Source organism: Struthio camelus, chromosome 3 (genome assembly GCF_040807025.1).
Source record: "Struthio camelus isolate bStrCam1 chromosome 3, bStrCam1.hap1, whole genome shotgun sequence".
In the NCBI taxonomy this organism is placed as follows: Eukaryota; Metazoa; Chordata; class Aves; order Struthioniformes; family Struthionidae; genus Struthio; species Struthio camelus.
The window spans coordinates 124,016,118-124,042,192 of NC_090944.1; the positions used below are offsets into that span (position 1 = coordinate 124,016,118).

A 26,075-nucleotide genomic window follows, 5' to 3' on the forward strand; every position below is an offset into this window, starting at 1 on the left:
GAAGAAAGGAAGAATGTTAATGCGTTATGGGTCAGGGTGTGCAGTGATGTGTGATAATGCTTGGTGCTTTCACGATATGCAAGAAAGACCAGTACTTTGACTGAGTCTTACTTTGAGCCAGGAAGGCGACTCAGCAAGCAGAGGAATTTGGATGATAAAAGGAATTATCAAAACAAATTGACACACCTCACTGAGAGGAGTGTGGTTGTGCGTTAAGGGGAGTTTAAAGCCCCTCCCCCACCCCCCTTGAGGGGAGAAAAATGCTCTGCAAGTAAGTTTAAGTCAGCAATCCTGTTGGGAAATCATTGTCCGAGGGATGGATGAACAAGCGTAGTAAGCTGGTAAGCTGGAGGGACAGGTTTGTAAGTAGCCTTGAAGGAGAATGGTGAACCATATTGGGTCCTGCATGCATGTGCTCTAATGCTCTGGCTCTGCCTGACCCCCTGGGCCAGGCCTGGCTGGCACCTCGCAGCCATGTGTAGTAGGTGCCTCTGTTTTCAGTGCTTGACATGGGAAATCTAGGGCCAGGTTTGCAGAGCTGCAGGAAGCACCTTCCTTTCTCAGAGAAATGACTGAGAGGTATGGGTACTCGTTTGCTCTGAAAGGCAGGTTTTGCTGTTCTCAGATTAGCAAATAATTTGTAAATGCTTTTTGTAAATACTGACCTCCTCAGCTTTGGGGCCTTGCTCTGGCACACGAGTTTTTGGAGATCCTCCTGTGGAAAAGGTAATTTCTTTTTCTTTTTTTAATGTTTTATATTAAAAGCGCCTTCCTTCTCTCCTTCCTCCCTCTTCTGCCTTCCCTCCTCCCCCTACCCCAAACCAGAGTCTTGTGTCTCGGCTGGTGGGCTGCCACTCCGTTCACTCCAGGGACGTTGGCCCTTGATGGATCTCCACTGACAGTGAGCTGATGAAAGCTATACGTGAGCTGCTGAAGGGCGAGGCATACAGAAGTCAGTTCCTGAGGCAAAACAAATCTTTTCAAACCCCTTCTTGACAGGCAAAGTAGAAACAGTCAGTCTCAATGGTAGCTGGTAGCTGGGATGGTTCAAGGTGCTGCGTTAGTTACACCATTTAATGCTCTTGCCCCCTGGGGTGACTTTCTTAAGGGTTGACAGCACCAGTAGAAGTTACTGGGTTTCTTCACAATGAGAAGTTGACAAGTTTGTTAGAAGATATTTATTAATGTGAGTACTGGATATGGAATGTAGCAGCCACCTCTCACAGTTTGATGGCTGCATTGTCTATTTGCGAGGGGCTAAGGAAGCCCAGTGTGGAAGGACCGTTCTCTCCTCCCCAACCCTGTCCCCTTCCACCGCAGCTAATAGCTGCTCTCTGTTCCCCGTGTGATGGACAGTCTCCTCAGCATAATGGACAACCTTTGGAGGATGGAAGAGTCAAAATGCTTACAGCGCATATGAACAGTATTGTCTACACCTTAAAAAGCCTCAGCTACAACAGGATAGATGTTCTACATTAGGACTGTTGAAATTGGAGATAGGGCTTGTGCCTCCTGGTTTTAAAGTACAGTGACCCTTGAACCTGCAAATGATGAGACTGTGCTTTGGAAGTCAGCTAATTCACAGATTTACTTTTACTGTGAGGAGGAGAATCCCTTAATCACATGTTGGAAGGACTGGCAGCACTGCAGGGAAAAAACAAGAAATCCTGAGCTGAATTTTCTAGTCAACTAAGTCCATGAAGACTGGTGGGAACCCGGGCAGATGAGAAAGATCACTGGTGAGGAGGATTACTTCACACCAGCCTGCAGTTCCCAGGGTAAGGCTGTGAAGAGTGGAGCTCAACTGGGCCCAACTTTGAGGCTGCTGCTGGATGCTTCCTCTCCGTCATTATTTCAGCTTAGCAAATACTGCCCTCACTGAAGCCTGGACTGTTGTACCACAACTTGCGCTGTTTACGTGGGCCAGAGAAAAACACCTTATATGAGGAACAGTATAATTTATTGTTAGCCTAATTAAAGGTTTTAACAATATTATCAAAGATTTCTCATTAATCCACTTACTGTGATACTAACAATTATAGGCCATATCATCGGCTGCGTTAGAGAGAAAGGGGTAGAAGAAAAAAAACCCCTAACAATATCAGTGTCAAAACTGCCACATAAGCACACACACAACCCCCCCGCCAGCCGCCACCACTTCCCTGGCGTTGCGCTCACCCATCCGCTGCCCCGGGCGCCCGGCTTCGGCGGTGCCGGCTGCCTCCAGGAGAAGGCAGCAGGGCTGCAGGCGTCGCGGCGCCCCGAGTCCTTCGCCGACGGTGTGGCCCCTTCGTCCGCCTTGCCAGGATGATGGTGGGGGTTTCTTCCTCCTCCTCCTCCTCCTCCTCCTCCTCCTCCTCCTCCTCCTCCTCCTCCTCCTCTAGGGTCCACCGGGGGCTCTCCTCGCCTCGCTCCTCTGCTGCAGGTCCCTGGCGTCCTGTGCCTCCTCACCGGCTGTCTTTGGAGAGCTTTATGCACCCCGGAGGCTTGCTCCTTGCTCGCTTTGCTGCCCCTCACTGTGGTGTTTCCCAGCCTCCAAGGTCGCATTCCTCCAGCTCCAGCAACACCAGCAGCCGCCCGCTGCTGAGTTGTTTATAGCCCTGGGGCTGCCGGTATCACCCTGCGCCTGTGGACTCAAGGCCTCTGCTATCATCCCTGGCTCATCCTCCCCTACGCTGCATTTTTGCTCGAGGGTCAGGGCTAGTTCATGGTGCTTGGGGGACGGGCGCGCTGCTGCGAGCTCTTTCTGAGCACAGCTCATTTTGTGGTGCTCGCAAGAGGCCTTTCAGCACCCCACGGACAGGGCAGAGCAAAAATTCACAGAATCACAGAATGGTTGAGGTGGGAAAGGGACTTTCAGAGATTATCTAGTCCAACCCCCCTGCTCAAGTAGGGTCACCTAGATCAGGCTGCCCAGAGCCCTCTCCAGGCGGGTTTTGAATATCTCCAAGGATGGAGACTCCACAGCCTCTCTGGGCAACCTGTTCCAGTGTTCAGCTACCTTCACAGTAAAAAAGTTTTTTCGTAGATTCAGACAGAACTTCCTGTGTTTCAGTTTGTGCCTGTTGCTTCTTGTCATGTCACTGGGCAACACTGAGAAGAGTCTGGCCCCATCCTCTTGACACCCTCCCTTCAGATACTTGTAGACATTGAGGAGATCCCCCCTCAGTCTTCTCTTCTACAGGCTAAACAGTCCCAGCTCTCTCAGCCTTCCTTCATATGAGATATTGCTCTAGTCCCTTAATCATCTTAGTAGTTCTTTGTAGCCTAACTACTGGAGCATAGTTAGATGAGGATCATCAGGTCGTTAGATGCTTGCTGTAACAGCCCCATAAACCCATGCAAAGCTCCCAGCAAGACAAGTCCAGACAAAGCAAGGCTGACGAGCCTCTGTGCTGAGGCCTTCTGGAACAAGGAAAAACCTGTGGCCTTTCACTGGCAATGGCAAGATCATATTTTGTGGCCTCTAGGCCTACAGTCCCACTTCTGATAGTCCATGAATATGAACTATCACTCACGAGTCCAGTAAGGATGTTGCAAATCCTCCTGTGGCTCAAGGCTCCCATCCAGGACCGAGCAATCGATCTTCTTGGGGGCATTTGCGCTTTCCTACCTGGTCTTGCCTCGTGTAGGTCTGCGGGTGGCCTGTGTTGTAGGCTGTGGTGTTTAGCCATGAATCAGTTTACTTAGTGTTTGATTTTGTAGCCAGGATAATTTATACAGTTAACAAAACTGTTATGATACCCAGGATTACACTTTTATCGTGTAGAGCCCAGTTCAAAATTTTGTTAGGTGATGGAGGGATTTCCACCAATAATGATCTGCCGCATCTCTTATTGCCAAGGTAATAAGAGTACCTTCCTCGTTCTTGCCGCATACTGCAAACCTTGCTTTGGTGGCTTGTTTTACTACCTGTTGGACTTCAGATGTTACAAATGGATGCTCTGTTACCTGCAACAACTGCTTAAAACCTAAACCAAATGGTACTAGGCTTCAATTAGTTCGTGACTTAAAGTTTCTAGTGGATTAGTGGCAGTTCTAAAAGCATTACATAATTTAAATCATACATTTCAATTAAAGTTACATTACATACATATGTATTATCAGGCAGCTTAGACATACTAAGGTGATTTCAGTCATTTCTGGATATTGGATATGCACACAAACACAGCTGGATCCCACATAAATGATTACAGACCCATTAAAAACCAAAGGATAAATTTCATATTCACATCTGGTTAAATTTTTATCTAAATAGTGGTCTGATGATTGAAAACTGTTATCTGCTCGTATTTAATTCACACACATAAGTAATTCCTCTCTTGCTTGTATCCCTCCAGGTGGTCTGGGACACTTCCCCTTGCTGGGCCACCCGTTGTGACTGCTGTAGAACTCTAGTTGCAGAAACACTCCTGCTGTACTGTATGTTTCTAAAATCACCTAATTGTCTCCTTCGTAACAAAAGGAAATTTTTAATTGGACCGATACATGATTACATATCATACACATATGTAGTGTTTTTGATATCAGCATAACCGAGTAACCTTTGGTTTTCTACCTGTCCGAAGGCTATCGATTTATACAAAGGTATTCTAAAATATACTCAAAACTACGCTATGTGAGGGTGTAGTCTTCCCAGTCCCAGCATTGTAAAGCTACACTAAAGGTTTATAATTTAAAAATATAATTAATCATTGCAGAAATTTCTGTACCTAATTGGTTCATCTTTGCTTTTCATAGTACTCAAAATACTATGTTTTTCAGATACACAGTCACAGTTACATGTTTTCTACGTTACATATACAGGTGTTGCACCGTATACTGGTGATCTATTAATAATATTTACTATTCATAGTAGGGGGTATGTCCATCCTCACCAAGAGAAAGAAGGTTTCTCTTGCTTGGAGATGAAGACCCCTTTAAATTGGCTCCGTTTTTTCCGTAATACCTCTGTTTACTCAACAAGTTCGTTTACTCAAACTTTTCTCTTGTTTGAATTTCAGACACAGCAACTGATCTAAAAAAGAGATTATACTTTTCCCTTTATCTATGCATATCTGATAATAGAACAAAATAAAAGCTGCTAAGGAAAAGCTAAGCAACATGCAACTAGTAATATTCATACATTTGTAATGGATTACTTGCTCTTCTGCGCTACCTATGGAAGACAAAAATAGTAAAGATTGTGATTAATAGTAGTCTTAATTACCTAAGCCAGAATATTTACACCTGTAGGGCTTTCTTATGATGTTAAGGATCTAATAAATTGCATATTTGCTTCCACATTTTTATCCACTTCATTAGCTAACGTTCTTAAGCAACTGCTCACCAATACTCCATCCATGTTTGTTATTTGTTGGTTCCACCTCTTCTCTGTAACAGATGAACTATATATTTTAATTTCAAGGAGCACTCATTGCATTAATACATAAGTTTACCCATGATCTCTGTCTTTTTTATTTGACGTTTTCTTCACTCTAAAAAAACGTGGATGTTAGCACATCAGTTAAAATCATGTATTGCAGGGCTAACTGTTGGCTTCTATCTCAGGTCAGTCATGGCTTCTAACTCTATCTCAGGTCAGTTAGAATATTTTGTCATTAATTATCCCCCCTCCCCCAAACCTTCATATGCACATGCCTAATCCACCTTTTTTTTTACTTCTTAAGTATTGACAGCACTTGGTTAGCATTCCTCTTTTTCAAACGTTTTTTCCATTTTTTTGAACTCCCTCCTAAATTTCTTTCAAGCATATGCTCCCACACGCTTGAGAACACAGTACTGAATTTAACAATACTAATGCTAAGCGTAAACTGCTTCCTTTACGTTGATATCTTTTGAATTTGCTCTGCTTGAACCTCTCAATCTAGTTGCTTTACCTCTGATAACAGACAGGCACTCTTGTGTATGCAGCTCTTCTCTTTACTCCCAAACCTCTCTGGAAAGCATGTTCAAGGAGCCACAGAAAAGATGCTGCTCTCTTTTCTCCTTACTTCTCCACCTGCAGGGTTCGCACCATGCCTGGGACTCCTATCATCTTTCTTAGGTAGTGCTTCATACCTATCGCTCTCTCTCTGTCCCACTGCTGCACATCACTGCTAGTCCTATGGCCCAGGCTGCTGATCGCCTGTTGCGGTTAGTAAGCATTATGGCCTGGGCTAGCTGCAGTGTTTTATCCTTCTTTAAAGCCTTCTGCTCATTTCTCCAAACTGCCTCTGCTGGCTCTGCCCATGGAGGGGTTGGTGTCCCGGCCCCGCTCCCGCAGCTGCCCGGGCGCCCCGGGGCAGCCGTAGCTGTGCGGCAGCAGCAGCACACGCTAACGCCGCCTCTGTCCTCGCAGCGGCGCTGCCTTCTTCTGCGGGAAAATTCAACTTCTTCCTCTTTGTTTCTCTTGTAAAAGCCCATTTAACACTCTCTCCTTTTCCTGCTTTTGCTCTGTCAGAATAACCCTCTTAATGTGCATCGGGCACAGCCTGCACCCGGCACCCAGGCTGCACCACGCAGGCAGCGCTTAGCAGCCACCGGGCTCTTGTTCCTGATCCCCCAGTCCCACCAGTGCCGTGGGCCTTCCCCAATGGTCCAGCTGTGATGTGACCACGAGCCCGGGGAAGGCAGGGGACAAGCCTCCCTAGACTATGACCGGGAGGGCAGGGGCCCCGGGCCCACTTTCCTCCTTTCTCCCGCTGATCTCCAGCAAGCGATCCAGCAAAACGCCCGTAGGAGCATTGTCCCACTGAGTCATATCCTCCCCCTGCTTCCGAAGCTGCCTCCATATGTCCACTCGCATTGTGTTTAACTCCTTTCTTGCCACGTTATTTCTTACTACTACTTGGGGGGTGGTGCTATTCTGCCACTGCTTCTTACCCTGCCACCTTCCTCTTGCCACTTTTCCGGAGGAAGAGTATTGGGGAGTCGCGTTGGCGGAGGCAACAGTTTGCATCACCTCAACGTCGTTCCTCTCCCTGGGGTTTCTCTTCCCCTTGCTGCCGTTTGCTCTCCCCCAGACCGCCCCGGTTTCCCTTGCCCAGGCGCTCCTTGTTGACTGCTCATTCCTCTCCTTGCAGCTCCCTTGTTTTACCTGGTATGGACTCAGATCAGCAGTAGTTGTTTCTCGCCTGATAACTCGATCTCCCTGTGGTTGCACGTTCCCCTTTCTTCTCCCTTCTTCTGTTCCTCCACCTTCCCTTTTCACAGTGACCTGAGCAGTGGTAAGGGAAACTGGATTTCCTTTAAACCTTTCCCGCACCTCAAAAGCTACAGCATATGGGCTTGGAGCCTTACGCTGCTCTAAAGAGGGGTTATCGCCTGGGTCAGCCCATGTTTCTCTGTCCCAAGGCTCATCATCGCCTCTGTAGGGTGCTTTAGGAAGGGCTGTGACCATGCTGTGCTTTGCCCCTAATGCTGCTTTTAACTTTTCTACCTTGGCCTCACACGCTTGGTGGTCTGTGCCCTTCTCTTTTAGGGTCTGTATGTTTTGCACTAATACTCGGATTGCTCCTTGAACCTCCTCTACAGCTTTTGTACTGATAGCTAGTCTTTCTTTTAATTGCTGATTTTCATTCATAATTGCCTTTTTTTGTTCACATACTTCCTGATATTGTAAAACACTTCTAACTTGTTCCACAGCTGCAACTCCTTCTCGTGTTTTACCTTCTTCTAGTTTAACCCGTTGAGCCTTTACTTCAGCTTTCAATTTGTCATTTTCCTCCTTTAGGTTCTGAATTTCTGCTTGGGCTGTCTGTTTTTCTTCAGCTAAACTTTTGGCCACTAACCACACAGCCCATGCTCCTGCACATTTTAAGAATTTTCGGGAGAAGAGTTTTGACTTGGTGGTTTCTTTTAGCTTTGCAAACTCTTGGTCTGCCTGCTGGATACTTTTGCAAGAATTCGGACCCCAGGGATTTGGTCCCCACTGAATCACCCAGTTCCCTAACTCCGTCATTTCCTCCAAAAGTGTATGGGGAGGTGACTCTTTTAGGAGTGGATGGACTACACTTCCACTTTAAATCGTGATTGATCTAAATTTAAAGAGATTTTTCTTCTTCTTTCTTGGCTCCTCTAAAGGTATTTCCAGCTTTCTGTTTTTCCCCTCACTTTACCGAAAGGCCAGCTCCAAACTAGAACTCAGCCAGGCTGAGGGAAGACAGCAGAGGCTCACCCAAATTTAAGCTGCTCTTCTGTTTTTTTTTTCTAGTCTACCTCTTCTCTGCAGAGGGTTTTCTCATGCAAGTACACTTACAATTATTTTTAATGTGGCTCTTCTCACAGGTGAGCCGGATGGCTTTTGTTCCTGTGTCCAGGGATGCCTAGAGAGATCGCTGGAGTATATCTCCTCCTAGTCAGAAGGCGGAGGGCTTTCTCTCCCTCAGGATTTCCAGCTTCAAGATTTTCAGTAAGTCTTTAAAGGATTGCTCCAGTTGTCCAAAAAATTGGACATTATACTTTAATCAAGACGCTTGCCAGGACTATAGGAACAGAGGTTACCGTGTTCCCCGTGCCGCAGGCTGGCACCCGCAAAGGCTCTCGGGGCAAGGGCTGCGCACAACAATGCCGTAAGGGCTCGCAGGGCAGTCGCCTGCCTTCCCACCGGTTCGATGCGCCACAGCTGGTGCTGTTTATGTGGGCCAGAGAAAAACACCGTATGTGAGAGAATCTGTTGATTGTCTCAGTAAAAGTTTTGACAGTCTGATCAGAGATTTCTCATTAATCCACTTACTGTGATACTAACAATTATAGGCCATATCATCGGCTGCGTTAGAGAGAAAGGGGTAGAAGAAAAAAAACCCCTAACAATATCAGTGTCAAAACTGCCACATAAGCACACACACAACCCCCCCGCCAGCCGCCACCGCTTCCCTGGCGTTGCGCTCACCCATCCGCTGCCCCGGGCGCCCGGCTTCGGCGGTGCCGGCTGCCTCCAGGAGAAGGCAGCAGGGCTGCAGGCGTCGCGGCGCCCCGAGTCCTTCGCCGACGGTGTGGCCCCTTCGTCCGCCTTGCCAGGATGATGGTGGGGGTTTCTTCCTCCTCCTCCTCCTCCTCCTCCTCCTCCTCTAGGGTCCACCGGGGGCTCTCCTCGCCTCGCTCCTCTGCTGCAGGTCCCTGGCGTCCTGTGCCTCCTCACCGGCTGTCTTTGGAGAGCTTTATGCACCCCGGAGGCTTGCTCCTTGCTCGCTTTGCTGCCCCTCACTGTGGTGTTTCCCAGCCTCCAAGGTCGCATTCCTCCAGCTCCAGCGACACCAGCAGCCGCCCGCTGCTGAGTTGTTTATAGCCCTGGGGCTGCCGGTATCACCCTGCGCCTGTGGACTCAAGGCCTCTGCTATCATCCCTGGCTCATCCTCCCCTACGCTGCATTTTTGCTCGAGGGTCAGGGCTAGTTCATGGTGCTTGGGGGACGGGCGCGCTGCTGCGAGCTCTTTCTGAGCACAGCTCATTTTGTGGTGCTCGCAAGAGGCCTTTCAGCACCCCACGGACAGGGCAGAGCAAACCCGCAGTGCATTGAGGACCACCAGGTCGCTGGATGCTTGCTGTAACAGCCATGCAGGCCCTTGCAAAGCTCCCAGCAAGCCAAATCCGGCCACATCGAGGCTGACCAGCCTCCGAGCTGAGGCCTGGTGGAAGTAGTACAAACTCTGTGGCCGGTTACTGGCAATGGCAAGATTATATTTCATGGGCCTGTGCTGTCCCACCAGCATCCTGCCTTCCCCCAAAAGCCACATGGCTTGATCGCAGGTACAACAGTCTTAGAAACCAAAGACTGAAGCCTTCGCTTTGCCCTGAGCAGAAAGGGCTTTCGTTCAGTTCAGTAGCCTGCAGAAGCTGAGGTCCGGCCTTCGCTTTCCTCCTGATTTCGTTCACACAGGATTTCCTGGGTGCATATGTCCGAACAAGGCAAGCTCATATGATCCTTCCCCTGAGCACGCTTTTGGCCTCTGCCTGTTTTCAGCCCGGGGATCACCCGAGCGGATGTGGTTTCTCTGTCGAGCAGCACTCGGGAGCAGTCCTTCCCCGCGCATGTCTCGCCTCCCCGTACCCAGGTCCCCTTGGCAGCGCGTCGTGCGGTCAGAGACCTGCCGTGTGAGAAACCACCTCCTTTCCTTTGTGGTGGCCCCAGCTCCTGTTAGCCTCGTTTGCTGCCCCTTGTTTTTGTACTGCTGGAGGTAGCAGATAGCTGGTGCCTCTCCTGTCCGCCCTCTCCCCGCCACTGGCGACCCCGCAGCTCTCTGCCGTAACCCTGCCTTGGCCGCCCCCTTCCCAGGCTGCAGGGTCGCAGCCTACGCGGCTCCTCGTGCCGAAACCTCTCCATCGCTGTTCCTCCTCGTTGCGCTTCACCAAAGCGCTTCCCTGTCTGCTGCGCATGGGTCGAGCGGACCTGCACGGGGTGAGTGATCAAGGTGGGGGACAGCCGCGATCTGGGCAGTGGCATACCACATTTTTTTAAGTTCTCTTCTCTCTCCTCCTTTCCTAATAATTCTCAACCTGTAAAACGCTTGTCCGGTTGCTACCGGGTTTGGAGCTCCTCCGATGGCCAGCGGCTGACAGAGCTGCGCAGACCGGCGTTCCCAGACGCGCACGCACAAACTCCCCTCGTCCTCCCCCTCTCCTCCCGTGTCTCCCCAGGCCTTTTGCACTCTGCTCTGCCCATTTTTGCCAGTAGCTGCAATGAGAACAGCGGGTCTTTGGGGGCTAGACGGGGCCAGGGGCGACCGCCCAACCTGCTCTACCGACCTCAGGCCAAAGAATTTGATTAGCCGGTGCCTGCGGCCAGCACGGTCATCCTACAAAGAAACAAGTCCCAAAATATGTACAATAAAAAGAAATATTTGAAGTTCCTCTGACTGTAACTATTAAAACACATAAATCCCTGCTTATAAACCCCGTAGTCCCTGCAGACCAATATTTTGAAAGATGTCTGAAGCTTTGTAAACTGGAAGATGTAATAGGATTAAAGCTGAAATGTGACAAGACAGCTAATTTTTAATTATTTCTGACTCATTTCTAATTTCTACCTCGTTCTGAATATTTAAAAGGCCTTCCAAATATATTTCACAAGTTTCAATAACAAGCTAGTAACTGGATGTGGCATTATAGCAATTTATAATCACCTCCTAAAATGGGGATCTAAATTAATCTTTCTACATCTCATTAGTTTAGCTATCAGAGATCTTTTACAAGATAATTGGCTTTCAGTGGCTTTAATTTAATTTAATTTATTAATATCTTACATCTATATTTCATAGATGCTGTTTCAATTATTGACCTGATACATCTCAGAAACATAATTCTTTTATACAGCACCCAACTTTTGCTTCTAGGGCTCTAGAGCCTTTTAAAGATGTTTTAATGAGAAATAATAAGTTCTTGTTTGTGCTTGCCTTTACAGTCAATAGCAATTTACTTTTGCCTTAGGTTCTTGCAAAGGGAAATTAGATCTTATTTTGGAATTAGAAGCTCGGAACATTTTGTTTAGTAAATGAGGCTAATTTTATTCTTAAAATAAAACTTGCTATACACATGTTATAATGCTGCAAAAGTCCAAATAATGTATGGCAGAGCTAAAAAAAAAATCTAATAAATAGTCGATTAACAACTGACAGATATATGTGAAAACAAACTCAGTGAGCAGCAGCATTCGGGAAACTCCGTTTCCCGTGGGTTTGTGTCTCGTGACTGAATTCCCCAGTGCCGACAACGGTGCAGCCCTGCCTGAAACTTTTCCCCTAGCCAGCAACATTCACCTCTGCTCTCCGAGGTGGGTTTTTTCTTTGGTGGCTGATACGAGCGTTCTTGCGGTGATGCCACTGATCTTGTGTCTGTGCTCCCTCCTGTAGCATCCTCTTGGCTGACAAACCTGTAGCAATATAGTGTTTTTGAGACTTCCAGCCCTCTGTAAACTGAGGCTGGGGAGGACAGATAGACAACAAGACTGTGTGACCCCAAGAACTTCCTTCCTTAGGAAACCTCAAAATATGTTCTCTCCTAGAGCAGAACAGCAACACTGAAACATCTGACAGTAAATGTAATGATGATAATTGATGTTTAATGAATAATCCAGAGCAGTTTTAATATTTCAGCTCCATAGAATACCTTTCATCCCCAGGAGCTAAAGCAATTCATAAAAGGTGTACTGTTACCCTACTTTGTCTCCTTTTGCCATTAAATCCACTATCTTCATGAGGTCTAATTATGTGACAAGGTGAGTCTTGGGCAGGGTATGCAGAGACAAACCTGGCCCAGGGGCACAGAGTTCCTGTGTGCCCCTGTCCTGCTCTGGTATCTGCTCAGAGGGAAGTCAATTTACTGCATTTACCTCTGGGTGGTGAAGGGCTGAGTCAGCCCTGCTTTGGTGGCAGCCTGAGGCCCTGCAGCGCTGAGGACTTCCAGACTGTGACAGCAATAAATTTCCATCCTGTGCAAGATCCTCCTCGGGGGACACCTTCCAGGTAAGAGGTGAGGGCCTGAGTTTTGTCTGTTTGGTGAGAACCGCCCTGGACCTGCAAACGGTTCAGTGGTGACCGAGTGGCAGACACAGCTCTCTGAGGTGGACAGGGCAAGACCTTCCTTTCCTACCTGAGGGCCCTCGGAGATGACTTGAGGGTAGAAAGCCTCAGTCAATCCCCCTCCCTGAATTTTCTTTCTGACTGCCCCACCACGCGCAGAGCTGATCCACCGATTCATTCATTTCACCCGGCATTAGATGAGTTACGTCCCTCAGGGCGCAGACGCAAGGACGTGCGCCAACTCTGCTGGCTCTTGCCCTCCAGGACTGGGGGCAGCTTCACGGAAATAAAACCCAGCTGCTTCCCCGCAGCCGCCAGGCCCGTGAGGCTGTTCTTCCCAAGGGCACGGCTCGGCTCAGCTCCCTTCTGCGGCTAACAGAAAGAATCGGGACACCGAAACCCGAAGGGACCAACGTCAGACCTTGGTGGCCGGGAGCCCTCAAAGGCCACCTGCGGGACGTGGGTGAGCCCCAGCACAGGGCTCTGCGGGCCGCCGGGCTCGGCAAGGCAGGCAGAGGAAAAAAGTCCAATAACCCCCTCTGCTGTCAGGAAACACGGTCGCAGGGGCTTCCTGCAGCACAAGATGCTCCTCGCCTCGTCCCCGGCATTTTCTGCTTTTTCCCTTCCCTCCCAGCAAGCCCAGGTCTCCTACAGAATGCAATCAGCCGGACTGATTTTTCCAGTTAAAAGATTAAAAAAGTGTCTGCTAGGGGAGAGGAGAACAGCCGTTAACAACTCCTGCTTGTTTCAAATATCCTCTGAGGTCTTTGATCCCAGAATAAACACAGGTTTTGTTTTTGACAAATGTGCTGCTGGTGCTCATTTGGTTCTTTGAGTTTGTGGGCTCTTGTGGCCTGCTCACAGATGTACCAGGTAAATTTACTGGTAGGAGAAGGGCTTGAGGGTGGGAAGAGTGAAATGAAGACAAGACAAAATTATAACCTCCCTCCTTCCCTATTCCCCCCCAAAAAGAGATTTTGCTGTACGATGTTACTCTGCTTCTGCTGCAGCCCTTTACTCTTGCAAATCACAACCCCTTTGGAAGCGAGGTTGATTCTCTGGCTTTGGGCTTTATCTTCTGAGGATGGAAAACAGCAGAGCATAAGAAAGGACAGGGGAGTTGCTGTTATGTTTTCATGTTGTTTTTTTGGCCAGTTCTACTTAGCAGCCTTTTGTATTTTAAAAACATTTCAACATTTTAAAATAATTTTAACTGAAGAAGTGCTGCCATTCTTTCCTCTCTCCATCCCCACCCCAAATGCTCCAGGCTTACTTTGCTCTTTCTCGTAAAGCCTGCTGCAACTAGGAATGCGTACGCTCTGCGAGCCACCTCCAAGCAATGAAGGGTACCATCAAGCTGGGACACACAGGGCTCGGGCTTTGAGATGCCTGAATAGCTCTGCGGGCTTTGGGCAGCTCTGCTGAGCACGTGGTGATGCAGCGTATACAAGTCGTGCTGGGACACCTTTCTGCTCTCCAGCCTCCCTGGAGGCTCCAGCCATGGCTAGCCTGTAGTCCAAGGCAGTTCCTGGCTTTTCGGGGTCTGTTACTAAAACTGCACCAGTAATGAATTGTTCAGTCTATTAATCAAATCAGAAGGAAGGCCAACTTGGTTCATTTTAGATCAATCTGAAGTGAACATTTCTGGTTGTTTGGGTTTCACAGCAAAATGAAAAATCACCCCAAAAGAGGTTTTCTGAGGTCAGCCAGGAGAGTTTCATTATATTCAGTTTTAACCTCCCTGTCTGAAATGCTGGTATAACTCTTTGCTGACTCAGGTTGGCATTTACGAACATTTTTGTTCCATCCAAAAGAGCATTTTCCATGAATAAATGATTGATCTCACCACATCCCTGAGCTCTAGTCTTACAGTGGCAGGGGTGGCCGAGGGTAAGCCAGGGTCAGCTCATGGCCTCAGGGTGCACTCTGGCACCAGGCAGGCAGCAACGGGAACGGACAGACAGCCGTGAGGGTTCTCTTCCAAAAAAGCACCAGGAAATCCTCAGCTGCCCTGCAGGCCTCTAGCTGTTCATAAAAGAGGAGCAAGAGGTCCAGCGTATGAGCCAAGGCCTGGATCTGGCCTTGTGTGTTTCCGCTGCTGTAACGTGAGCCTTTTAGCTTAGCCTGCCAGGAGACAGGGCAGTTACTGTCCCTTGCCACTTTAAAGAAGGCCCATTAGACTTCTTTTGGGGACTTAACTAATGATACCACTACTTTCTAAGTCAGATGCACAGATAATGAAAACTTCTTCTTCCTAGCAGCCTCACTCCAGTTCCTCTCCATTAACAATACCACCTGCAGCCAGAACTGAGCCCTGCAGCTAAGGACTGCTGTTTATGGCATCTTAAAATTCGTATTATATTCAATGGGATCAAGTCGTTTAACCGTTTGTTTGCTGGAGCCAAGAACTAATCTCTGAGTTTCCGAGTAGTACTTGCATGCTGAAGCTGGAAGAGTCAAGCCTCAGGGTGGCATAGTCTCAGCTGCACCAAAGGAGGGTACATTGTGTTTTGTTCTAGCCTAAAGTTGCTATAAAGGTTTAGTTCCGAGAGAGCTCAATTAGGACTGAGCACTCTTGCAGCGGGTCCCTGCCTAATTATGGCTCTGAGACTTTGCGGTAGGCAAAAGACAAAGGAATGCAGACCAAAGAGGCAAACAACAGCGGGCATTTCCATGGTTTCTGCTTTGCTGCTCGAACCTGTGTCCTATCCCTTGCAGAGAACTTGCCTGTGAAGGCTGAAGCTGCCCTCCCTCCCAGCACCCTTCCTGAGCTCAAGCACTTTACTTCTCACAGACTTCTGAGATGGACAGATTTCTCTTTCTAAGTTTCCAGGTTGTTATCTTTCCAGATAGCAGCTGAGCACACCACGCACTGTCCTGCTCCTCCTGGGAGCTGGCAATGCTGGGAAATGCTTGTCACTGCACCAGAACTCCCATGTATGGACGCTGCTGTGCAATGGCTTTGGATCTCCTTTTGAAGGTCAGAGGAGATCAGTCCTCGCAGACAATGCCTGGCTAAGCAAGGTAATAAATTCCATGAAAAATCACACTGGTAGGTGCCTTTTAATGGGACCTCGTTGTCCTGAGTCCTAACAATGGCCTGCTTTGAGGGGGATTATGGTGCAGTTTATAGTTGGCCTTATTTTAACTTTCATCTCAGCTGATTGTGGTCACTGAAGTCAGCTCCCTTATCCGGGTGCAAAGGCTCAGTGTGTGCAAATCCTCCTATGGAAAAACTTCTTGGCGCTGCCTTCGCAGGTGCTCCTTCCTCCAAGTTCTCGTGCTGGCCTTGTGGCTGCCATTTTTTGCAAGTCAGAGTAAGACGTTTTAACTGCCTTTTTTCAGGTTTGTCAGCTATGAGAATACATCTACGGATGGCCTTATTTTTACCGACAGCCAGGTGGAATCGGTGGCATTATAGCATCCCTTTGTCTTTGCTGTAAGAGCGCTTTGTCCTTTGAGGCAGAACCTAGGTCCTGTCTCAGCAGCCTCGGTGCAGGTGCATGACTGGATCCAGTAAGGGGCTGGGCTGGTTTCTCCCCTCCTTGTCTCCCCTGCTGAGCTGATTCCTGTAAATCCAAGCCCCTGTGATCCTGCGCTCACATGTTGCAACCGCGAGCTGCCTGACAGCTCACATAATGCTGACTGGCAGGTGACCATGGGAAGTGCAGCAGGGGTCATGTCCCCACAAGCCTGGATCTGTCTAAGTCTCCCAAGATGCATCACTAAGACTCTTAGGGCTAAATTCACCCCTGCGTGTAAGCGCTGAAGGAACATCGCCGCAGCAAGGGTGTGCTTGGCCCCTCATTCCCCATCCAGGTGCAACCCGCAGCCACCCGACAACTTGCCCTTTGCTGCTTTCTGTATTTCCAGCTTCATTTGTTTAATAGCTTGTCACCTAACATGAAGGACTTTACCGTTCAGTATCCCAGAGTGAGCTGTGCTCTACCTAAGCAGCTCCCTGCTACGCATACTGTTTAAAGTCTGGCTCCCCAAGCCATTCCGGCTGGAGCCGAGGGGTGAAGCCCTGCCAGGATGCCTGTGGCAGCAGCCTGGGGTGGCTGCAGGGGTCTGTCTCGGCCTGGGGGGACCGCAGCGTCGTCTGCCCGGGCCAGGGGACTCCAGCGTTAGCTGCTCCTCTCTGAATCCAAGCGCTTGGCTTCAACACAAAGTTCATGGGGTGCAAGTGGAGCTGCCCTGTCAGAAGCATGCCGGCATCCAGCAGGTTTGAGGTGGCCGCAATCTGTGCAAGTTAGAAAACCTGGCTCTTACATAGCAGCAGAGCTTAAAGCCATGTAAGGTGAAGATAAGCATTACCCTCAGCCTTTTGTAGAGGAAGGGGAGCGTCGGGGTAGCGAGTAGCAAGTCCCTATGGCGGCTCTTCTGCAGAGGGCCCTGCGCTGCCCAGGTGGGCTCTGGGCTGAACCTCTCTGACGCTCAGCCTGTGTTTCAGATTGACTGTCCCCATGTGAACCCCTCCCCTGTCCTAACTCGACAGCTCTAATTTCTTGCCAGTCCTGTCCCAGCTGCCTGGCGAGCTCAGGTTTCTCTCCCCACCTCCCAGCTCCAGGTCTTTCCTTCTCTCTCCTACCCCCTTTCCAGGGATCCTCTCTCCTGAACTGGCCTTGCCAGTCTGTGTTCCCACACACATTGGGTCTCCTGCGTGTCCAAGGCAGGCTGTCACCCATGTTGCTGCTTAGTGCAAGCCCCCCGCCCTCCCCTCCCACAGCCCAGCGTGGGGCATCGCGCTCCCACCCGGTGAGAGCCAGGGCTCCCCGTCCTGTGGGAATGGGAGCAACAGCACCTCTCTCCCGGGGAAGAGAGGCAGGCTCTTTGCCTTTTTCCCCATGAAAAAAAGATAGAAATAACAACCACGGACCCCTCTGGGCAGAGGAGACACCCACCGGCGTATTGGCCTGCTACCTACAGCAATGTCGCTTTAATGAAGGGCCCCGGTCTGCACAGACAGCTGCTTCGGAAACGGTCAGTAATTAGTGCTGGAGGTAGCGACAAGCTTTGCAAGAAAGCTGCGAGCGTTATCGAAATTGCTCATTAAATCTCTGGTTCCTCCAAGCCGCTCACGGCTTCTCACGCACCGCAGGCTCGGGCACCCTGCGCCCCTGCCCGCCACGGGGGCACCACCGTCCCTGTCCCCATCCGCGCTGGGACCGCCGGGCCATGGCACAGCACCCTCGCCACCGTGCCGGGAAGTAGTTTTGTAGTTATCCTGGGGAATAAATTATTAAAGTCAGCCTATAGACACTACTGTTGTAGGTCACTGCTGAAGTACCCCTGTTTGAGACTAGCTAGGTGGATGTTATTGAGATTGGGGTATTGTTTTAAGTCACATGGAGGTGGGTTTGCCACTATCTGGAGAAGAGCAAGCGAAGGGGAGATCAAAGTCAGCCTTGCTCTGAGCAGGGCTTGGACAGGAGACCTCCAGAAGTCCCTCCTGCCCAGAATTGTTTTGCGACTCTGTGGTTCACAGTTGATTTCCGGAAGACATTTCCAAGGTTAACCCAACAGTTTACTCACGTGCAGTATCGCTGAGGTTGTTATAGTGCTCATGCTGGTCGGGTGGCATCGAGGTTAACCCCTGGGACTCCCTGAAACAACTGGATGACCCTCAGCCCCTACTGGATCTCAGCCTCCACCGTGCCCAGGACTCCTCCAGGCTGCAGCAGCTCCAGGCAGACCCACATTTATTAGCCTTGAGAAATCATGGGAGTTTCAGATTGGAGATTTTGGTTGGTTTCACGAACAGGTTTGTCAGCCAAGGTGTTTGGCATGAATCTTGTTGTGGGGTTGGAACCGGAGAGCTGGGATAGGGGCTTGTCTCGCCCTTGCCAGGGACAGGCAGACCACGGCAGAATATCCCTGCAGTTTGGGGCGTTTGCAGTTTTGTTTCTGTTACGTGGATTACTGTGAGAGACTGAAAGGCAGGTGCTACGTAGCGTTGGACCCAGCTGTGTATAAAAATGTAATGTTCCATACATCTGAGCATGATAAACACATTAAAAAGGAATGGGGTGTGTCTCTAGCCATCTCCAAGGCTTTATATAGTCACAGCTATGTTTTTTTTTTCTTTTTTCACCAAGTGGAAGTAGAGTAGTATGCTGGTTTCAGGGGAGAGAAAGGAGTGGGAGGCAGAATATCACATCCTATTTCCTCTTTTAAACACTTGGCAAGGGAGCGAACTTTCCATTCCCATCTGGCACAAGCAGACTAAACACAGGTTCCCTTCTGATAGCCATCTGCACTCTTCTGCTACCTTTTCCCATCAGTCCTCTGTAGACAAAATGCAAACCCGTGCACTATTTAAAGATACTTGAATTTAGGGAGTGTAACCAAACGATCTCTTTTAGTTACCTTCCTTCCAAGATACCGAGCAGGGAGAGCCAAGCCAAACAATAACCCTGGTTAATCAACAGGCTCAGGACATGAAAGCAACTCCATTTCCTATTTGTGAATGCACAGATGTTGTTTATCTTGGATCTTCCCGTGTTGGTCCCCGGGGACTAAATCACAGGCCTTTAGATGGAGCATGAGTGATCGCTTTTCTGTCAAAGGAGCCAGCAGCAAGACCTCTGCAGCCCTATTGCTGTTCTTGCCCGCCTCATATCTCCCTGAAGACGGGTCTCTTTTCTGGCCTTACGCTCTCCAGAACAACTGGAGCAGGCTGTGCTGCCAGGGGACATCAACCTCTAGGAAAAGGCAGTGAAAATCAGCCTGGTGGGAGCTCGAGGCTGCAGAGCGGGGCTGTGCCCACCCCGCGAGCCCCCTCAGAGGTCTCCACTCCAGGCGCACCCTGAGGATGGAGAGGCCGATAGCAAGGAGAAAGGAGGTGCTGGCGAGGCTGGGCTGCCCTTGGTGCTGATAAGGGCTTTCTGGGGCGCACGTGCAGGAGCGGGCGTCTCACCCCTGTGCAACCCCCGTGCTAGTCTCGCCGCTCGGACCTTGCAAGTTCAGCACAATCCAGCTGGGTCAGCGAGCGCCAGCTGGTGCTGGTGGCAGTCCCGTAGCTGGCTCTCCCGTAAGAAAGCTCGCCCTCGCTCAGGCCCATACCCCATCCCCTGCCCAGGGGCAGTCGCTCAGGGGAAGCCCAGAAGGAGACTGAGTCAAGCACGACCCCTTCCCGGCACAGCCATCCTACCCTGGGCACCGCAGCAGGGTGCCCCCCCGGCTGGGCTGCCCCGGTGCCCACCGTGCCCCAGCGACCCGGCCGCTCCGCCTGTGACCCCCTGGCCCTGCGTGTGGGTTGGGGTGGGGGCTGTCTTGCTTCTGAAGAAGATACAAAAATGGGACCCTCTGAAGGTCTGGAGATGTTTATCACCTGATGCCAGCGACCCTGCTAAGTCCTGGCAGGGGTTGCGATGAGCTATCCTGCTTCGTTACATTCCCCATTTAATCCCCAGCGGAGAAGACGGTCCGTGTTCTTCCCTGTACCTGTCAAACTGAGCACAAACTGATCAGCAAACCTTCCCGCAGAGGCGGCCGGGGCTCCCAGAGCATCTTGAGTGACTGCTGGGGGGACGAGTGCCGCTTCTCGCAGCGACAGTGGGGGGCTGTGCTCGCGACCTGCATCCTCGCCTGTCAAGCGCTCTTTTTAGGGAGCAACGGTGATAGTTTTCTGCACTGCAGAAACATAGCCACTGCAAGACAAAGCTGGCTATGGTTCGAGCTCTGTGCCGGAAAGCACCTTCCCGCCACGGTTTGAGTACTAAATGAGTGTCTCCTCCACGAAAAAATGATACGTTAAAATTTATCCCTAGCTGTGAAATGCTAAGCAGCACTGCTCTGCTTGTCATAGATTTTGTATAGCATAACTTGTCTGTTCTCTAAACTCAGATGAATACATATGTGCCCCAATGCAGGGGAGAGACGGTGCAGTGAGGCTGCAGCGCCAGGCGATAAGCCGGGCGGCTGCAAAGCTGCCTGTTCCCCGGCAGGGAGCGTGAACTTGCCATCCAAAGCAGCTCGCTGCGTGCGCTCGCAAGCGCAAGCCTTGCCTCACGCACCGAGGAGGAGGAGAGCTGGGAATTAGCCCCGTGGAGCGCTGCGCTCCTGCAGCCAGGCGCTTCGCAGGCCTCCCCTTTGCCAGGCTCGGGCCCTGCCTCACCACGACAGCAAACGCAGTTTTCATGTGCCTGATAGCCGACCAAAACAGTTTAAAGCCTTGGACAAGCATCAGCTCACGCTGCCGGTTCAAACACCGAGGCAATCTTCCCCTAACGTGCTTTATGCGGGATGGGGCATCGCCTGCATTTCAGCAGCAGCGTGCAAAGCAATCAGGCAGCGCGCGCACGCACGCGCCGCAGCCCGCGGCTGCCAGCTCCTGCCTGGTTCACATCAAACTGGTCCTGCCAGGCCCGCGACTGCCCAGACCTAACGCAACTGAAGAGGGGACAGGGGCCTACGCTGTGTCTGGGGTATCTTCGCACTATTCGACAGCTTGTAGAGACACCCTCCGTGAGGCGAAGGGGTTGGTTTTCTGCTGGTGTGATTCCACTTCAGTCAACAGTGTTAGGTTAGCAGCGAACTCGGCACCTCTTTTGTGCACGACTGAGCTGGCTGATTAAAACTCTTCAACAACGGTGACAGGTTTAAGATAAAGTTGAGCTCTTCCCCGAAGGGCTGACCAGACGATGCAGCTGACAGCCGACAGCAGCAGCCAGACCACTTCCTGCGATGGAAAAACCTCCGGGCAGCACCCAGACCGGTACAAACCCAACTGCAGCAACGAGCGCCGTGGGTGTTACTGGAAGAAGGGGTTTCGAGGTGGATTTAAGACTGTGTCCCAGTCCCGAGCCTGCAACCATAAGGGGTCTGAGCAGCTGGGGTGCAGGCCCTTTCCCTGCCCGCTTTGGGAACTGTCCTGCAGAACTGGGGATCCTCTACTGGCCCCAGGCTGTAAGACCGTGCGTCTCTGGCAGCTGGCGAGGAGAAGTATGGCGCTGCAGTGTAGCTCTGAGTAGTGTCGGTTCTGCCTGGCCTTTCTCCTGGCAAGCCCCAAACCTTGGAGGAGAGAGGCTCATCCATAACCGGTCCAGATGAGGAAGGTCCCTACGGAGTGAACACGCCATCATGTGCTCACAGTCAAGGAGAAGGATCTTCTCACAGGGAAGAGATCTGAGGGGATCGTTCTCCAACAACAGATTGGGGAACTGGTTTGTTCCCCACTGTCCAGCTCCAGGTGGTGGGCCACGGAACAGGGAATGAGGTGCCTCACCAGTAGCAGAAATCATCGCTCCACGCTGGCCCCAGATTGCAGCCTCTGGAGAGCCAGGGAAGAGCTGCCGTTCAGAGCGAGCAGCAGCTGGCACAGGACTGCAGTGCTCAACTACTTTAGCTATTCATTCCCAGGGTCCCAAAAGAAGCAATTAGTGCATCGATCCCTGCCTTAGTGAGCTATCAGGGCAGAAGGCAAAGGATAACTAGCCTATGCTCTTAAGTAGGAAGCTGAGGATTTTATGGGATTACTTCTTGCTCCTTGACAGATGTAGGTCTTTTTAGGCCAGGGCTAAGGTCATCATGGTTTGATTTAACAGGCTTCAGCAAGAACCATTCATCAAGCCCGGGATGGGGCAGACTCCTAGTCACTCGGGAACGTGCTGCCACTTGCACATAGGTACACACACGTGCATGCCGGGGAGAGACAAACACCACCCAGGCCTGGGATCCTACTCCCTGATGTCTGTGCAGAGACAGCTCATACCTAGAGAACCTCTCTCCGTAGTGCTCCAACTGGTTCTCCAAACCAGATGGCCCAAAGCCAGAGGACCTGGACACGTGCAAAGAGACAGTGCAAGCTATTTCAGATGTCCTCACCCCATCATGTGCAACGTGTCTGTAGCTCTTTCTATTCTGACTTTAAAAGGTTTTTATCCAATAATCAGTAGAGCTTGGGGCTCAGTGTTTGGTGAGGAACTATCCTCCTAACTTCATTAAACTTTCGGTATTGATTTTCTCTCCTCAGTTCTTCTGACTCTTTGGGAATTAATCTAGCTGCGGTGGGGCAACTCCTCAGGCTGCCTTGCAGCGAGACGTTGAGCCTCTGGTTTGCTTTGTGCTGGGGACATGGTAGTTCACATGCCCAGTGATAGCAGCTAAAGACAGAGCATTGGCTCAGCTATGCTGGGAGGTATGTGGCTTACATAGTCTCTTGTCTGTGCAAAAATAGTGTTACTATTAGAAAAGCTCTTTTGTGCTATTATCGCAGCACCTACAGTGGCAGGCCTTGTTGCTTTTGCTAAGCCAGCAGAGTTGAACAAGTGCAACAGCAGAGGTGGGGTCTTACAGGAGTAAGAAATGTCTCTGCTCAGCTCCTGCGTTTTGGTAGCTTCCTAACACTTGGATTTATTTATTGGCTCTTCCCCTTTGGCAGAGGAGTGGCCTCTTGTGTTTCTCAGGCCGCCACCACCTCTGTGGTGCTGGGCAAGTGCTAAGCGGTCCATGACCTGCCATAAAGCGTGAAGGGCTGATGTTGCCTGTAGGTCAAGTCTTCTCAGTGAACTACTCCTCTCACCACCAGGTTGTAAAAAGGACATAAATAATGGTGGGGCAGCCGGGTATGTCAGGCCCTGTTACAGAAATAAACCTGTTAATAAATAAAATCGTAGTGTAATGAAAAGCTGAAATGCGATGATTCAGTACAGGATTCAATCTTTTAAATGAGAATATTTTCCATAGACAGATTCCGGCCAAAATGCATTTCACTTACACTGATGGAATATAAATATTAACGCAGACACTCTTTGTTCTTAATGCGTCCTTCTGTGCTGGCATGATGCTCAGCTGCGCCGAGCGCTTGCATCTCCCACTGACTGTGCTGCGAGCGCTGGGTCCTCAGCACGCCCCGGGAGCCAACCAGTCAGGACTTGCTCTCGCCTCCTGATGCAGCGGCAGAGCTCCCCCTCACTGCAGAGGGAAGCAGCCTTGGAGGCTCCACTGCTCGTCTGAGCCATTTCAGAGCAGATTACCTGCTGCAATCCAAATTTTACCCACGTGCCTGTGTCCGCAGTGGGGCTTCTGCTGTGCTGCAAAGGGAGATTCCTTTTTCCGTTTTCCTGACTGTTGTCCAACGCTGGCAGATCATGTAAGCACGGACCAAGCCTTACAGAGACGGGAGATCGAAGCCACTACGGAGTGACCTTTTATATATGTCATGAGTGCAGTTTGTGTAGAAATATATAAATATGTGAGTGCTGTGATGGTTCAGCAAAAAGATGGAGATGACACATGCACTGGAGAAGGTGCTAGCAGGACACGTTATGCGTGATTACAAGCCGTGTGATGTCCCTGGCAGACCCCCATACCCCAGGTTTCAGGCCTGATTTTCCGTTGCTCGCTGAACTTCACCTTAGTAGTCACCTTATTGCAGAATGGCTCTGAAACGCTGCCCTGCCGGCAGGAGCAGCGGGTAAGTGAGAAGGCCATGGAAGATGAGAGACCACGCTGTTTCTGTCTCCTAGCTTTTGGACTCCAGGAAAGAAAAAACCCCAAGGAATCGCTGTTATTTAACAACACAGAAAGTGAGGGCATGGGCTGCTTTTATATCCTCTCCACGTCTCTCCCCAGCCTCCACAAGTTTCGTGCTGTGTCTACACAGAAAGTCAGTCAACAACTTCGCAGACATCGTCTCGCCGTTCTCCCTGTCACGTAGGCAAGGCTCTGAGTGACAACGCTCTCGGGCAGCCTGTTGGCTGCGGGAGGGCACGGCCAGGCCCACACGTTGGCTTGAAACCTGGCCAAAGATGGGCAAATGGCTAGTGAGCTGCACTGCATCGAGCAATGGAGAAAAAAGGAAAATCATTGCAGAAAACAGGGTTATCGAATGGTTATTTTCAGTTTTTTGAGTCAGAGACGCGTCCCTGTACTCTGTCCTTTCCTTCCCCCTCCACCCCTCTCCTCCCTCCTTCTTATCTGTAGCAGCTGTCACCGGGCGAGCAAAGGCCCCAACTCAGCAAAACCCTGAAGCACAAACTTCATTATCAGGACAAGCTTAGGGGCTTTGCTGAACCGGGGCTCCAGAGCTGGACGGAAACCCTTGGAGCCGCCCAGCTGACGGGCCAGACCTCAGGAGAGGGCTACGGGCTCGGTCCAACCCTGGAGCCTTCCTTCTTAGTGTAAAATAAACCCAAAGGGTGTGTTACAAAAGTAGATGCTTTTCCTGTCCCCTTAGCAATACATCTAGGTCCTGCAGTGCCGCGACCGCAGCTCTCGGGGCTGCCAATGGTATCTGCCTTTCTCACTTCATGTGGGTCATAGAATACTTCCCTTTTTCTTCTGCTTTTGCTACTGTTGCCCAGCAGCCTCACAACCAGGCACGTGGGGCAGGATGACCAAATGTTGATCAGATTTTTCTTTTTAAGCACCATCTGGAAGTCACTGCGAAATGTGATGAGCTCAGAGAGGTCCTGCGGAAGGGGCTGGAAACAATGACACACCACGAGATCCCCTTTTCCAAGGAAATAAATAGATGCTGCTCTGCAGCTGGGGAAGGCACGGAGAGGAGGAGGTTCATGCTGGGTCAAGCACAGGTAAGGGCTGTGCACAAACAGCTCCGAGATTTTTTGAGCAATTCAAAGCTCCACGCTGCCGCTCAGGTGGCTTTTGCTCGGGAAAGGAGCATGGGGCAGTCTGCAGCGACGCCACTGGCAGGCTGTATATGGCAGCAGTTTCATCCTGTGGTCCATGGCATCCCTGGGGGATGCCAACTACTTCTAAGGGGCCCGTGAAACATGAGGGTGGAAAGCAAGTTAATGCATGCTGCACAGCCATTCCCATGCGTGCAGATCCCAGAAACTGGGGAGAGACTGGAAACTGAGGAGAGGTGGTTTAATGCCCTAGGCGCTGCAGGGGTGCCTGAGCTGGAGCCCCAGCTCCGACGCGGTTGCCACTGTGGCCTGGATTCAACTATTTCAAAGGGCACCAGTGGGTCAAATTGGGCCTCAAATTTAAATTTGTTAAAATAACTTTTTGCAAAACATTAGATCGAGAGAAATGTTTCCACGGTTTTGTTTTTAAATTCCAAATGGGAAAGAGTTTATTTTTTCACTAGGAAACTTTCCCTGTAGGATTTGCAGCCCTGGCTGGGAGACAGGAGCACTCGAGTTCCTTTCCCAAATGGAGGCGACCCCGGAGGTGACCCCAAACCAGTCACGTCGCCTCTCGCAGCCTTATTTACCCCCTTGGCCAAACGGAGGCTGCGAGGCGTACGGCTGCAGAGCGCCTGGGGCCCCAGCGCTCCCGCGGAGGAGCTTGTCAGCACGACGATCCCATCCTTCGCCCACGTGTTTCCTGGCCCTACTGCCCCATCACGGGCTGTGCTTGAATTCGGGCGAGTAGAGCGATGCCACTCGCATCATTTCAGGTAAATGTAATGAAAATGCTTATTTTCCAGACAGGCTGGGTGAAAACCTGCGGCAACAGCCCCACAGCAGTTTTATTTCGCCGTGGCCGCGCTTAGGCGCAGATGTCCTCCTCGGGAATAGCAAGGGCCCTCTCCTCACCCCCATGCTGCTCCCATCCTTTTGCTGCTAGATCGCTACAAATTTGTAAGGTAGGAGTGAATCGCTG

General features: G+C 50.5%; 1 long non-coding RNA gene across 2 annotated transcripts in view; it reads left to right on the top strand.

Moving 5' to 3' along the window:
• LOC138066871 (uncharacterized) overlaps positions 1-26,075 on the top strand; it is a 40,064-nt gene that overhangs the window by 10,595 nt on the left and 3,394 nt on the right. For both annotated transcript variants that reach the window (XR_011140480.1, XR_011140481.1), the window contains 3 exons: positions 8,269-12,440; positions 24,869-25,036; positions 25,900-26,058. This is a non-coding gene — a long non-coding RNA (uncharacterized lncRNA). The remainder of the gene's footprint in view (positions 1-8,268; positions 12,441-24,868; positions 25,037-25,899; positions 26,059-26,075) is intronic.